Genomic DNA, 16,979 nt, shown 5'->3' with positions numbered 1-16,979 from the left:
ACCATTATTACTTACCTAATGTAGATCAAACCCCCCCCCAAAAAAAAATCATATAAATATTTCACAAACATTTTGTATACCTTTTCCCTTTTAAAATTTTAAATAATATTTAACTGGGGTCAATTGTCCATTTCTATAATCCTAGCTATTCTGAAGATTAAAGTTATGGAGAAACCATAACCATGAATTTGAGCTGGTCAGCAACATAACAAAACTGTATAAAAAAATGTTGTAAAATACAGTTTTGAGTAAATAGTTAAATTTACAGTTTTGAGTAAATAGTTCAGTAATAACAAAATACATTCATATTGTTGTATGAATAATCTCCAGATTGCTTTTCATTTCGCAGGGCCAAAACTCTATGCCTATCAAATAATTCCTCATATCCTCTGTAGGGATATTCCTAAAATAATATATGACAAAAACTGTACGTCCATTTCAAAGAGTGATGTTTTGGCTGCAGATTCAGGTTTCTTTCTGTAGGAAGAGGGCATGGAGCAGCATCATCCTGGTCCCTGTAGTGGCCTAGGTCTGCCTACATTTACCATGCATTTATTTTGATTCTTCATGTCAAATTTTTGCTTATTCCTGTTCAGCCAAGTGATATTTCCAAAACCAAAGTAAAAGCATGTGTCTCTCAGTAAAAATTTTTGGTGGCATTGAGGGTATTCTAAGACCAAAATCTAGAATTTGCCCTTTTAGAATTTTTTTAAAAAGTTCTTCAGCTTTATTTTTATAATAGTCTCCATCAGAGATTGATTCAGCCTCACTGATCATTGGATTCCCAGAAGGGGTCTTGCTTCTTCATCGCTCTTTCTTGTGTGTGTGTGTGTGTGTGTGTGTATACACACACACACACACACACACACACACACAAGAAAGAGCATTTCTCTCTTCCTGAGAGAAGGGTTAGAGCATTTCTTATGTCAGAATAATCTTATAACAACAAATTTCCACTATACTTTATCACATTACTAGGTAGAACCAGAAAATATAATGAAATTTCCATACAATGTATTAATGGAGGAAAGAGAGATAATATAATCAGTTACAATGTTAAAACTACTGAATGGCAAGAAGAAGGAGAATAACATGTAAGCATAATAGGAAATGATTTTATGTTTTCTCAAGGATCAAGAACTCAAACTGTATTAAAAATTGAGTTGGTTCCAAGTCAGTAGTACTGTTGTAAATGCATGTGATACAAGTGGATAGCTGGGGGAAACTTCTGTGTACAATAAAACAACAACTAATGGTTTTCATTCTTTTAATTAGAAACTTGACTTGTCCATGTTATCAAGTTATCTGAAGCCAAACTTTTAATATTGGGAAATGCCATTTATTTTTAATGTCTTTTATTTTTAATGCCATTTATTTTTCATGTCTTTTCTTTATGAGTGTAAATGAGAGTCTATCAAACCAAATCAAGAAATATTAAAGTATTTGTATCCAGGATGACTACAGAGCAAAGTTGAGGTTCATTATTATATTCACCCATGATTTGGAAGACCTAAATTGCTTTGCATAGTAAGAGAAGAGAGAGTGTAAGAAGGTATCAATACTATGAAAAAAAATTTATTTCTTTTATTCTGAAAAAGCAGCTGTGCTGAGGTTCAGCAACAATCTTAAAATAGATTGGAATGTGTGAAAGTCTGGTCATTGTTGTCAACTATTTTCATCTTCTTTACTCTGATTTTCTCATAGAAAAGGAATCCACCCTGAAGATATTATGTGCTACTTGTCAGAACAATTTAAATATATGGAGATACAGAGGCAGACAGAGAGAAGAGAATCAGGACCCTTTTCTTCAGGCAACTATCTGTAACTATTTGATTTATAGTAGCAGACTTGGTTGCCAGTCACCATGGTGGTTAAACCACATCTAAAAAATATGACAGATTCCTGGAAAGTAAAATAGCCTCATTTCTAAGTAAGCATGGATAGACTTTTTAAGAACTTTGAGGCTATAATTTATCTGTTAATCCACAGTAATTAATTCTTGACTTTCAGAATACTTAAGAAAAAACTAGAGGCTATTTTTCTTCTGTAAGTTATATTTAAAATTCAAGAGTAAAAAATATTAAGACTAAATTGGATAGAGAATGACAATATTCACAATAATTATAATTAATTTTAACAGTTAATTCCAGTGATTTGTGAGTGTATGTGTGTGAGTGTGTGTGTGTGTGTGTGTGTGTGTGTGTCGTGTGTACTCACTTTTAAAGAATTCATTGTAGTGTGAATTGCCATAATGTCTTTCAAAAGGTTAGAAATTTTTAATATTCTGACCTAAAAATCAACCATCAAAGATTTTGCTTTGGAGACAATAAGTGGTTCAAGTTCAAGTACATGGCACTAAATGGGGATACATAATCTTTCTCAGAAGTTCTTACCCATCTCTCTAGTCTTTATCATCTAATCATCCTGTGGATTTGTATCCAAGAACACTCAAATACTGGCAATTTTAAGTCCATTTCTTATGCTTCCTGAATGAAAATTTCCTTTTATAATCTTGTTTCTGTTTGAATTTCAATACTCTTATTGCCATTTCATCATATTCCTGAAATAAATGTGATGTGAAAATAGGATCAGATGAGTTACTTAGGCACCATAATCTTAGAGCTTTGTGGCATTATTTTCAAAGTATCTTAGGGAATCTGGATACTTGTTGATTGCTTCCTCAGTATCCAATCCCCTTTTGTTTCCACCAAAAAGAACCTGAGTTTCTTCAGGAGAATTTACCCACCCACAGTTTAAAGCAGACATGTGTTTGGGATGATAGATGCCTCCCCCAAGTAAGTCTAGAAGTGCATTTAAAAAAAAAAGTATCAGAAAATCAATGAGAAAACTTGTAAAATACAATAGCAGTTTTATAACTCCTTATAATAGCAAGGAAGTGGCATAAAATCAAAACAAAATTAAAGAATGTATGTTTGTGATATTGTGCAACAAATAAAATTCTCTCTAATCTCTTCCCTAATTTGTAAAATGGTCATTGTAGTCAATGAGAGACTTTTCCTCTACCTTTTCAGTTTCTCTGGCTGGGCCTAAGGTTTAACCAGATACAAAGCAAATTAGCAGGAGAAATGTATCATGACTAAAGAACATCTTTTTCTTTTTTTTTTCTTTTTTGATGTGTCATCTTCATTTTCTTTCATCAATGTTTTATAAATTTTATTGCAGAGATATTCCACTTCTTCACTTAAATTTATTTTCGGATAATAATTTCTGTACCCATTGCATATGAGATTACTTTTCTTGAGCTCCGCTCTCGTTCTCTCTCTCTCTCTTTAGAAGTCTGAATTATTTTTCAGAAATTCACTTTCAGTATATAGATACTTATGGAGGTTTGTATGTTTATTTTGTTTGCTCTAATTTTGTTGAATTGTTTTATTATCTCCTGATAGTTTTTAGGAGGAGTATTTGGGGTTTTCTGGGTGTAGGAGCATGTAATCTGCAAGCAGTGACAGTTTGATTTGCTGTTAATTTGAATGCCCTTGTATATCTTCCATTTCTCTTACTTAGTTGTTTTTGATAGAATTTCTAGTACTATGTTTAATAAAAGCAATGAAATTCATCTGAAGAACTTCCTTCTGGATTTCTTGCAATGAACAACTTTTGGTGATAAATTCTTTTAATTTTCCTTTGTCTTTATCTTTCTTTCATTTTAAGGGATAGCTTTGCTGTGTAAAATATTACCAATTGTTTATTTCCCTTAGCATTGTGAAGATCTCACTTTACTATTCCCTGGCCTATAAGCTTTTCTGTTGAGAAGCCTGCTGTCAAGAATTAGGAGACTCTTATGTGTTATTTACTTATTTTTCTCTTGTTGCTTTGAGAATACTCTCTTTATTGTCAGCATTTTAAATTTGATTGTAATATGCCATATAGTATATATTGTTTAGTAGAATCTGACTAAAGACTGGACATTTATATCCTTCCCTAGATTTGGTACATTATATGTTATTTTCTCTTTTAATAAACTTTCTATCCCTTTGGCATTCTCAAGTCTCCATTGGGCCCCAATAACCTGAATGTTTGCTCTCTTGATATAAAGTAATCTGTCTTTTTTGTTTATTCTTTTTTTCCCCTGTTTTCCTTCTACCTGTGCATTTTCAATTAGCCTTTATTTGCAGTCACTGAGACATTCTTCCCTTTGATCTTTTTCTTTGATGCCTTCCATCACATTTTGAACTTTCATTTAGTGTACTTTTCAACTCAAACATTTCTGTTAGATCTTTAAAATATACTTCAATCTCTTTGTTAAGTTTCTCTGATAAAGTGACCAATTGCTTCTTCATGTTTTCTTGGAATTAGCTGGGTTTCCTTAGAACAGCGATTTTAAGTTGTTCAGAGAGTTTCACATATTGGTGTCTAGATGGTAAATTCCTTGTGCCTTATTTTGTCTCTTAGTTTAAGTGAAGGTTCACTGAAAGTTCTTCATGATTTGGGCATGCAAAATCTGTACTTTGAAAGATTCTATATTTATTTCAGTCTTCATAATCTATCTTTGTTACTCTGTTTCCAGAAATTTGAAGCAGGTTATTTCCTCTGAACCTGAGGCATTGCCACCATTTCAGCACTAGGTGATCCCCTTACTCCCAAGTTTGCTGTGAGTTCAAAAGTTTTGTTTTGCCACTGTTTCACTAGAGAGCACTCTAGGCCAAGTTTTTCCCAGTTCTGCAGTTGATTTTTATTCAGAATGACATAAGGGTGTGCCTAAAAAGGATAAGCCATTCTCATAAGACACCATCTAGTGTTGTGGTGAGACAAATCCTTACCCACAGTTGCAGTTAATGTGGTTTTGGAGGCTCTGTCTGTAGGCACTAGCCTGGGGCAGGAGGCAGGGAGTGGTGCAGATGGTGGTGGTGAATTTCACTTTGGCAGGCCTAATACTGGGTTTCAAGTGTAAGGCCTGGACTTAACTCCTTATCCTTATGGATATAGCTCTTATTGCTGGGTTTCTTGGAGTTGGGGAAGAGCTGACACGAGAGCCACTCTTTCCTTCTTGTCTTACTTATTACAACTTTTCTTATTCCTACCAAAGCAAGATTCTGTGATCTCTCATTTTGTTTCCTTATCTGTGGTAAAGGTGATTTATCTATGCCTCTTCAAATGTAAATTCTGATACCAGTATATAAGTAAATAATTAGATAAATAAAAAGTTTCAACAAGTTGTAGTTAGTTAGTACAAAGGAAAATTTATAGATTTCTCAGGAATTTGAGAACAATAGGTCTGGAAGAGGTACTGACATAGGGAGTTACAGGCCTCAAAAATCATGGGCCCTCTTCTTCTTTTATTTTTCTTTTCTACCTGTTTCTTATTTCTTCTATCCTACCTCACAATCAATAAGGTGGCAAACATATTTAGGTCCAAAACCATGGGGTTTTCACTAGTATCTGATAAATTAATATTTGAGAGGGAAATAAATATGTTATACAAAGAATGTTTATCTACTGGTAATTGATGACACTGAGCATACTTTCATATGCTTATTAGCTTTCTTCTAAGTTGTTGTTCAAACATTTCAGGCACTTTCAATCTGATATTTCTTTTTTTATTAATTTGTAAGAGTTTTTATGTATTCTAGATACAGATATTTTAAAACAAATACATTTTGTTTAAACATTTTTCATTTAAAGGAACCAAAAGGAAAAGATACAAAAAAGAGTAGGAGAGAAAGTCAAAACTAAAAAACAAACAAAACAAACAAACAAACAAAGACATGCTGTGTGAAAAGATGAGGAACTAGACATTTTACCAATAAATAATTGCAAGCTATTATAAAATATGAAGAATAAGAATGGGAAAACCAATTTGAAAGAAAGTTAATAGTGAAGATTATAACATGTTTAGTAGGAGTCCCTTTGAATAAAGATTCAAGAAGTTCCCAGAAAACATGATTAAATTGCAATAGAAAAATAAAAATAAATGCAAGAAATACACAAAAATTAGATGATCAGTTCATAATGTTAGACATTCAAATTTTAGGAGTTCTAAAAAGTTAGATATTTGAAAGTTGGAGATAGGATTGCAAATTGCTGAAGATTAGGTCACGTGAGAAGACTCTAAATAATCCAAGAAACTGAAAAAACTGTTTCAGACAAAAAAATTGTGAGATATATACTGTCAATTTTCCAACACTATTACTAGAAAGTGAAAATACATAGAGAAATAATTTTAGCTATCTGGGAAAATATTACTTTATCAAAATATCAATGAAATAATAACTATTGTAAGCATGTATGACTTAAAAATATTATTTATTTGCCTTGTATCTTTTTGTTAAGAAACACTCAAAAATTGCTCTAGAAAGACAAGAGAGTAGTTATAAAAGGAAACAATGAAGACCCAAGAATCACGATACTTACAACAGAAACCTAGACAGGTATATTAGTCAGCTTTCTATTACGACAACAAAACACCCAAGGAAGCTAACTTTATTTTTTTATTTTTGATTTTGGAGACTGAACCCAGATGGTTTGTTATTGAGCTACATCCCAGTCCTTTTCATTTTTTAAAAAAAAATTAGAGACAGAGTCTACGTTGTTGAAGATCCTGCAAAGTTGCTGAGATTGGCCTCAAACTTGTGGTATCCGACTGAGGTAGCTAACTTTATACAGATAATATCTTTATTTAGCTTACAGTTTGGGTAGTTCAAGGCTACGGTTCCTGCATTTTTCAGGTGAATGTTCTCCCAGTTAGTCACATCATGGCAGGAGATTGTGTGTGTGTAGAAAGGCTTATATCACCAGATAGGGGGAGAAAATCCAGGGCTACATATTTCTCACCAAAGATGCAAAGCCACACCAGTAAAGTTCTCATTACTTTGTAACAGCAACATCCAGGAAGCCGAACCTTCAGTCACAATAGACTCTTGGGGAACACAAACCATATTTTATCTGTTGCAAAAGAAAATATGTAGTAAGATGTTAAACCATGGCAATTATCCCTCACACCATAATAACAACCACTTCTTATAACATTGCCTGTACCACACAAGCCCTCAACAGCTGAGCTACCCAGCCCTAATGGATTGTTACTATGAAAATAATATACTCACTTAACAGACCTGGGGAAAGCATAGTTGGTATAATCACAGAAAATAAATAAAGAAATAATGTGAGTGTGTGCACAAAAAAGTAAATGTATAATTTGTTTAGTTTGAATAATATTTGCATAATCAAAAATATAAATATTTACTGACAACATAAAAAAAATTGTTATGTAACTTTGAGTTTGTATAAATAAACACACACACACATTTAGGGTAGGAGAGGTGTCTAAGAGACTACTATGTATCATTATGTATCATAAAGGAGGCAAATAAAGATCTAATACTGAAAAAAAATCAGAATATCATTTAGATTTATTTAGTTAAGTATCAGACGATAGAAACAGCTAAAAGAATTCAGAATATTTGTTTACCCTAGTAGGGTTTGGGCATGACAGATTTGGGGATATTATTTTTCTGTGATAGATCTAGAGAATATAGTCTCTTAATGTCACTCTGACTTGAAAATATGTACTGTATTATTTTAACCAATTTAAGAATTAGTTTATACTAATTGACTTCCCAAATATTATAACCTTATAATTTCACTAAAAATTTGGAAGCATATATATATATTGTGAGAAAATCAGCCACGAAAATATCAATAGGAAAAATACTTACTAGAGCCTGGCTATAGTAGACTGTTAATTTGGAGTCATTTTCACATTTTTGTGCCAGAATATAATTAGTATTTATACAAAGACTGATAGGTTCCAGTGATCAGTATGGAGAAAATCCAAATGATTGATGGAAATATTAATATTTGGGATGTTATTCTGGTTAATATACTTTTGCAATACTTAAAGGAATTGGAAAGAGTAAAAAATGTGAGTAATTGACATAATTTTGCTTATAAATCAGGAAGTCTGTGAAACTCACATGAATGTAGATATTCCTTTCTGTTTGCTGCTACAAGCCAAGAAATAGTCCCACTAATTACTAGAAATAAGGGAGATTGTGAGGAAAAAATATAATGATTTATCATCTTTACTTATAATTTGGTAGAAACATGACCCAAATGCAGAAACACTCATTCATAGGAATTAGTCAAATGAGATTTGATAACTTTTGATATTGAGGAGTTAAATGAGTAAATTTCAAGAGACTTCTCAGGTAATATCTTATGTTTGAAATCCATCCCTGAACTATCCTGTGATAAACAAAACACGTTTGTAATTTTAATGGAAGAATACTATCTGTTTAATAAGTTAGATTTTTAAAAGGTACTTCTCTACTAGGCAGCAAATAGTCTTTTAATCAATGCAAGCATTAATGTAACTTCCTTCCTCCTTATTAGTCACTGTATTGAGCAGATCCTGGATGGCAGATTCTGTGCTGGTATTTTAAATATACCTGTAAATATTATAACAACCCAGGAAGTTTGAGAAATATTCTGAGAATAAGGAAATTTATTTTTAAAGATGTTAATTAAATTGCCCAATATCACAATGCTAGCAAATTGGAAAAAAATATTTCTTTCTGAGAACAAATTTAATACTTTTCCATTACATCATCTCCTCTCATTTTAAACATGTATTCTTTCAATCAACAAGAGTGCCTAGTATCTGTCATACTCTATTCTTGACATTGAGATAGAGATATACACAATGTATTTTCTCTTCTTATGATTCTTGTAGCTTAATTAATAGAAGTATTCACATAAAAATTTATTTTGGGAAGCATGAAAAAATTGGTTTTGGTATTATTATTATTGTTTTTTGAGAATTTTGTATGTTGGGAAAATAAATTAAGAATAGAATGCCATTACAGAATTTCATGAAGAAAAAAGAATCCAAAATAACTCTGATAAATTATCTTCAATTATGACATTTTAAAAATATAATAAGGGGCTGAGGATGTGGCTCAAGTGGCAGTGTGATCACCTAGCATGTGTGTGGCCCGGGTTCGATCCTCAGCACCATATACAAACAAAGATGTTGTGTCCACCGAAAACTAAAAAAAAATAAATATTAAAATTCTCTCTCTCTCTCTCTCTCTTTTAAAAAAAAATAAAAGAAAAATTTTTGAAAGATAGAGAAAGCCAATGTAATGAAAACCTTATTTTGTTCCCATTTTTCTAATTTTGAAATTGTTTTCACAAATTATTTGGGAACACAAAGGCTATATAGAAAAAAATTGAAGGAATTTCTCATTTAAATGACTGCAATAAAATGTTAAGCATTTTCTGTGTATAAATATAAAAACATTTTTAGATTTACTCAAGCCATAAATTCTAAGTAATGGAATTATATATAAAAGACATGTTGCTAAAATACTACTTATACTGCTTCTGACTTACACTCTTCTGTGTACACCAAGCCAAAAGTTTCCATATTATTGAATCAGTATATTTCTTTTTTAATAATCATACATTTAACCACAAGATACTACTATAATTATTTTCTTTTGTGATGCTGAATAATGAAAAATTTAATTATTCATATGCATTATTTTTGAGAGACTTCTGGATCTTACAAAGTTAATAACTGAGTGAATCTGATTGTTGAATTATATGTGGAATGGGAAGATCAGTAAAGAAAATGTCATAATTATAACTGACAATAAAATCAATATGGCAAAGGTTCTGAGTGACATGAGATTAAAAAGATGATGGATAATTTTGTTCACATCCTTTGGGATGTGTTGAAAAAGTAATTATAATACAGAAAATGTAACAGAATGCCTGCCCTTACCCAGGAAAACAGTGATCTAATATTATCACTCCACTTAATCCAAAAACAATCTACATGACATAGAAAGATGATGGAACCACATTGTCAGATATCAGATGTTCAAACAAGATGGAACTGAAGCTGTTACACTTTTTAAAAAGATTGAACTAAGGAAAGCTTTGTCACTATACTCTGCCAATAACAATACTAACATACAAGACAGCTTGCTTGTAAAGAACATAATTTATTTGTTGGAATCTGCTTGAAAAATAACCAAACAGGTGTGACTTGATAGTAGCAGCCTTTCTTACATTATGCTTGCTATAAAGAGCCTCTCAACATTTTGCTTCCCAGAACATGCAGAAATTACTGTGCATGGAATTAAAGCTGAGATAGTTGCAGGTGGTAATTTGGAGATTTGTTATGTTGAAACCTGATTTAGTCCATTTTCTTTTTCTATAGCAGAATACCACAGACTCGGTAATTTTTTGACAAAAATAGATTTATTTGGCTCACAATTCTGGAGATGAATAAGTCCAAGAACATGGCACTGATGGCAGCTGACAAAGACTTTCATAGTAGATCAAAACATGTAGAAAGGGCAAATTATGTTTGTGTGTATGTATGTGTATGTGTGTCAAAGAGGAAGAGGGAGAGGGAGAGAGGTGGAGAGGGAGAGGGAGAGGGAGAGAGGGAAAGAGGTAGAGAGGGAGAGGGGGAAGGAGAGAGGTGGAGAGAGGTAGAGAGGGAGAGGGAGAGAGGTGGAGAGGAAGAGGGAGAGAGATGAAGAGGGAGAGGGGAAGGGAGATAGACAGAAAGATAGACAGAAAAAAGAAGTTATCAGTGCCTGAGCTGGGTTCGCTATTATAAAGCCTACTATCTTGAAAATGACTCAGTTCTACAATAACTAAATTAATCCAGTCACAAGAATGGATTAGGTGTCCTCAATAGTGGGAATTGTGTTTTCTTGATGGGTATTTTGAGAGACATATTTAATCCATAGCAAAACCAGTTCAAATTGCCATTACTGTTATCTGTGATCATGATTAAGGGAAATTTTATTTCAGATGAATGTAAAATACCAATTAAGCAAAAATATTCCTGATAAAACAATATGTGAAGACATACAGACTCTTTAAGTAGTTGAACAACTTCAATTTTAAAGATTGATTTGATCACTTTATAGGAATTAAAGAGTTGATAAACCTTTCCCTAGACAATGAAAAACTTCCAAACTTAGTGGCTATTTTCACCATAAATGGGAGCCTATTTTGGCAAAGTTACTATAAATTATCTTAAACACCCATTGTTTATAATTGAAAGTGAGAAGTGAAATACTTTGCCCTAAATAAAATTTTAAAATCTTAAAATTTATTTTTTAACATTTTAAGTAGAAAGACTGTAATCATAATTAATTTTGGGGGAAATTTTTCCAATTTTATGAAAGTCCCATACATTCATTTCAGAATGGTATCACTTGGCTTCCTCTAAAAACTGATTTTAACATTCAACTCAATTAAAGGTATATTGAACTCATATCTATCATTATAAAGTGGTGTGGTAATTTTAGTAATAAAGACATTAACTCAAAGATATCCACTCAAGGAGATATATTGATAATCAGAAATGATGGTAGAACATTAAGGAAAGCTCTAGACAAGTGTTTTATGGTAGTATATAGAAATGAAAAAAAAGTGCTAGGACTGTAGCTCAGGGATAGAGTACATGATTGGCATGCAAGAAGACCATGATTTTATCCCCCTCACAAAAAAAGGAAAAAATATAAAAAAGAAAGAACAAAATAAAGGAAATGAAAAATGAACAAAGAACAGATAATAATAACCAATTTAATAGAAAATTTGTGTTAGTAGAACTATAAATACAAATCAATGCAATCACTATCATTTTGTACATCTTCTACAATGTCCACAGAACTGGTTAAATACATATAAAAATAAAATAAAATTGCCATATTTTATTCAATATATTGTGTATGAACCCTTATGCAAATGTTAGTCTTCCTATTAACATCTATTATAAATAACCAAAAAAATTTACATTTTGATTGCATATTCCAGAATATACTATTTTTCTCATTTTAACATTTATTCCTTTTAAGGGCAAATTTTTTTCATTCTCATATGAATTTTTGAATTTAAGGGAATTGTTGGAGTCTACAAAACTAGATAAAATGGTACCACTGCATCTTTTCCTCATTGAATAAAAGTAGAATGTTCTATATGATTGTTTATATGAGGAATAGGAAGGATTAAAATCAGGAGATCAAAATCAAAAACTGATTTTTTGCCACTGGACCTCCCTAACTTCATAGCTCTCTGCTGTGTCAAAAGAGGCAAGAAGAAGACTAAAAACAGCAGCCCAATTTTACCCAGCCAAGGAAGTGCAGTGAAACAAGGTAGAGCTCAATTAAACAATTTTCAGCTTAAAAATGACATCATAATATTTAGTAGAAGAAACAAATTGGTGACTCTAACCCAGTTCTTCTAGTGTAAGTTTCCCATTTACATTTTCGTGTATCATTCATTTTCCTCTTGACCTCTGCTTTGGAGGATGATGCAATTCTCCTCCAAATCCTTCCAGATCTTATACCCAAAGTGGAGCCAAGTGGATCACTGAAAATCCCTATCTAAATTAATTTCCATATAATTATTGTCTCCTGTAGAAGACCACTTAATTAGAGCTTCTAGGAGAAGGTATTATATTCTAAACTTGGCCAGATTTGTTTTTTGTGTGTGTTTTTGATTAACTTCATTTTTATGACCATAAGAATGTAATAATAATTCAATGTTTTTCTCTCTTTTGTTTGGCTATTTTTCTCTAAGATCTTGTGACACCTTGTATTTCCAGAATGCAGTAGCTTCTCAAATTTTCAAAGACTTCCCAATGGGTTATAACATTATGATCTCTCTTAAGTTTTAAAGCATCGCCCAAAAAAATATCCTATGTTTTCAAGTTTGTTAGGAGATGGTGAAGTGACATAAGGTGAAGCCAACTAATGTTATTGATATTTAGTCCACAGAGGTCTTCATTGTTTAGTACTGATTTCTTTTAAAGGAATGATGATACATTAGTTCAAATGCAAAAGTTTGACCATCAAAAAAAAGTGTGACATTTAACTTTAAAAAACATGCACTCTTCCTAAAAGCCTCTACAGTATGAATGCTTTTCTCTAAATCACTGTGCCATTATTTTCCAGGCAGCCTGGCTGAAGGTAATTAGTTTTGCTTCTCTTTGTGAAATCCATTGAGAACAGGTCAGTGGATAATGAATGTGAATCAGAAAATCTTCAGCACATTCACTTTTAAACAATACACCACAATGACTAGTTGTTTATGGTTTGGTCCCCACTAGACAAGAGCAGCACAGGGATCCAGGAGGCCTGACACTGGCTCCTTTTTGCTGGATGATGTGAATCAGCTTTTGACACATTGTTGTAATATTTCAGGTTTTACTCTAGATAGGCACACATAGATATTTCCTGTTCATTAATTTAATTTAAATCTTAAGAATGAAGATCGGATTGAAATCAAATTTTAAGCATGTTGCTGGAAACATAATTCCATTCACTTATTTCAGAGATTTGAATGACATTTCTGAAATTAATCATGTGGAAAAGGGTCTTAAAGGACAAATGAGATGGTGAAGTGACTTAAGTGGTACAATTTTTGACTTAAAATAACATCAAAGTTATATAAGTTCTCACTTGAGAAAAAAAGAATGGCATAGACTGTTCAAAAAGTCTCAATAGTAACCTGATGATTATCTTAAAACACTTTTAGCGGGGTGCCTTGAATGCCTGCCTATAATCCCAGTCCCTCAGGCATCAGGAGTTCAAAGCCAGCCTCAGGAAAAGTGAGGCGCAGAGCAACTCAATGAGACCCTATCTCTAAATAAAATACAAAATAAGGATGTGGATGTGGCTCAGTAGTCAAGTGCCTCTGAGTTCAATCCCTAGTACCCACTCACTCCCAAGAAAAAAAACAAAACAAAACAAAAAAAAAAACCTTTTGGAATTTTCTTAGAGTACTTCATGAAAAGCTAATGTAACCAATTTTATTTTACAAATGCTGCTGTGTGGATTCAGCTAATTTTAATATAATTGATTAATCAGTACAGCTAAATAACTAGAAACTCGTTTATAGTTTATGGTTAATGGAGAATGTTTATTTAAAATATTGCATTATAAAAATAAGCAAATCATATGAAAATTAAATTTGTGATTCTAGAACTGCATAAACATTTAATACTCTTATTTATTATACCTCGGTGCTTACTTTTTAGAATTTTGTGAAGGCTTTTTAAAAACGTCATTCATCATCCTCTTCTTGCCTCCATCTAGACTAAGGAGTTTGGCAGTAGGAGGCATTTCATGATAGACAAAATGGGTCTTCAGGGAAAAGAGTAGTGGTCCAGGCCTTGAAGGTGAACCTGGTGAAGGAAGCTTGGTGTTTATGCCACCCACAAATTTTAGGAAGTTCACTTGGTAAGTTGGCATGCCTACAGTTGCTTCCATGAGAAGATACAAGTTCTGACTAGGAAACTATCATCCTCAATAGATACATCCAAGAACATGAGTCACATTGAGTGATAATAGCAGCTTGGGTCCTAGTTTTTCTTTGAAGGTGGATTGGATTAGTCAGCCAATTAGACAACACTGTGAAGCATATAAAGGGCATATGCCTATTTCTAGACAGTGTGGAATCTTCACTATATACAAGAATTAACTGTGGTGTGTGGTACAAGGAACTTTCCTTCATGCCTTTTTCAGAAATCATGATTTAGGAAATATATTTTTGAGTTCATTAAAAATCAAACTTTTAGGGCTGGGTCTATAGCTCAGTGGTAGCACTGCATGGCATGTGTGAGGCACTGGGTTCAATGCTCAGCACTGCATGTAAATAAAAAAAATAAAAGTCTATCAACAACTTAAAAAATAGTAAAAAAAAAAAAAACCCTTACTTTTTGGAGAATATTTGATTTATGGAAAACTTCTGAATATAGAACAGAGTTTCTGTACATCTCATACCCAGGGGAATATTTTCCGAGGTAAACATGATTCAGATGCGTGTGTTTTGAAACTAGAGAAGAATCATTTTCTGCTCCTGAGGATGCAGAGTGGGGAATGTTTGTTATTTAGGCACAGCTTGCACTATCTGGATCCATCATAACCTATACTGTTGGAGCAAAAGCTAATGGGTAGCTAGCTATGAGCTTTTTTTTTTTTTTTTTTTTTATAAAGGCACTGACATGCATTATACATGAAATTCTGGTACTGGTAATGTGTCTAAATTCTACAGGACTGAGGAATAGGATTGCCAATATATTTCCTTTTTCAAACAGAAGAGTCCTGACCTCAGCCTGCAGGTGGGTGATTTCTGTATTTCAAAGTAAAACAAACCAGGGAAAGCCTAGAAGTAAGGCTTTTATTCCATATGTTAGACTAGTTATAAGGTAAATCTTCCTAGAGTATTTCATATATAATATTCGCTCATATACTGATATAGCTTGCTTATACTGTTCTATATTTATTCAGGAAGCTTCTCCTGTTATGAAATTACATGAAGTCTTCAAGTTAAAACTATATTCTAATTTTCTTGCTTTCAAAGTACTATATGTACATCATTCTGTATGCTTTGCTTTGGGCCATGGGTAAAGCAACTCTTTTAAATTGGGAATTGGAAATAAATATAAACCAAAAGAGAGCAAAGAGATACATTCATTCACTATGTGTTCATGAGTTTTTTTTTTTTAAGAATAGCAAACATGTACTTCTGAACATGGGATTTAGGAAATACTTTCATAGTTTAACTTATAGACTAGCCTAATGCTTTAATGGATGCATCTTAGAAATAAATGAGTAAAAATTCATCATGATGAAAGGATTGATGGATTTCTGACAATGCTATGACAGCTGAATTGATGTGTGTGAAGCGTTAGCTTTAATGGTAAACATTAATAAATGCTGCATGTAATTGAATTAACAGTGATGTTAAACAATTTTTTTGCTTCTATGCAAAACTCACTGAACCAGGCAGATACACTACATTCTTATGCCTAATATAAACAATTTCAAAGTAGAGCACCTAATACAGGATACTCATTGAGATTCCATTTATGTTGCCAAGCTTGCATTCATCAAAGCTAATTTTCTTTGTGTAACTTCTTTAAAAAAAAATCATAGCTTTGGTGCTAAAGTTCATATTCATAACATAGTATTTTTAAATAAATTGAGTGCTAATGAAATATCAAAATTGTAGAAACTATGTAAGACCTACTAGTACTTGATTATCCTTTTTATTAGTATGATACTAATAGCCTTTATATACAGGCAAGGCTGTTTCAATCAGGAACTACATTGTATATTAGTTTTTGAATTGTTACAAAGCAAATATTCTCCCTTCATTCACACAAAAAAAATAATAATATAATACTGAAATAATCCAAAGTACTCTTGCTCCCTTCTTAATCCTTGAGTGAATTATGTAGTATCAAAAGAAGACAGTGCAGTTGAAGCATCATCTAAGTCAAAATAGATGAGTATTGTGTATGGATAGGAGAGTGAACTTAATAATTTTTTTGGAAAATTAAAAAAAATGTAACAATTAATCCCTTCCTTATTACTTAAAGATAGGATGCCGTATCTTTCACACCAATTTATTCTGGTTCCTGAACCTGGTGGCAAAGGGATTGAGAAAAGACAAACAGACACAAAAGTAGAGAAAAAGCTGAGGCCTGGTGGTTCAGACAATCTCTAATGGAGGAAGACTGACTGACCACGAGCAAGCTCAGCACATTTATAATATAAGTTTTAACATCAAAGGGTATTATTGTGAGAAAGTTACTTTAAAACAAATAGAACTGAGGGCAAAAATATGAACAGCCCAATTATAGTTATCAGCTTGCATCCATAATTCTCTACCTCAGGGTGGCCGACATTTGAACCTCAGGCCATGAACTGATATATTTTGTGGCTGGCATAGAATTCCCCTTTGAAGAGGATGTCACCATAGCAACTGGGCAATCTTCAATTGGTGACTTTGCATGGAGACATTCCCAACAGCTCATTCTCTGGGCTGTTTAAGATCCATAATTCAGTTGTTGCTTCCATTAATAGATGTGTCCAAAACACAAAATTATGACTGGAAGCCAATAGTATGTACAACTTTTCACTATCATTTGTAGATTCTGCTGCATTTTGAATTAGAGATTCTACTGAATTATATATTTTCTA

At 32.5% G+C, this 16,979-nt stretch overlaps 1 pseudogene; it reads right to left on the bottom strand.

Annotated features, from left to right (window-relative positions):
- The window catches only part of LOC101956065 (pleckstrin homology domain-containing family A member 5-like), a 158,234-nt pseudogene extending 143,991 nt beyond the window's left edge, over positions 1-14,243 (bottom strand).
- Between the last annotated feature and the right edge of the window lie 2,736 nt (positions 14,244-16,979).

This window comes from Ictidomys tridecemlineatus, chromosome 9 (assembly GCF_052094955.1).
Source record: "Ictidomys tridecemlineatus isolate mIctTri1 chromosome 9, mIctTri1.hap1, whole genome shotgun sequence".
NCBI lineage: Eukaryota > Metazoa > Chordata > Mammalia > Rodentia > Sciuridae > Ictidomys > Ictidomys tridecemlineatus.
The sequence above is the reverse complement of the archived record's forward strand: the minus strand, read 5'-3'. Positions and strand labels throughout refer to the sequence as shown.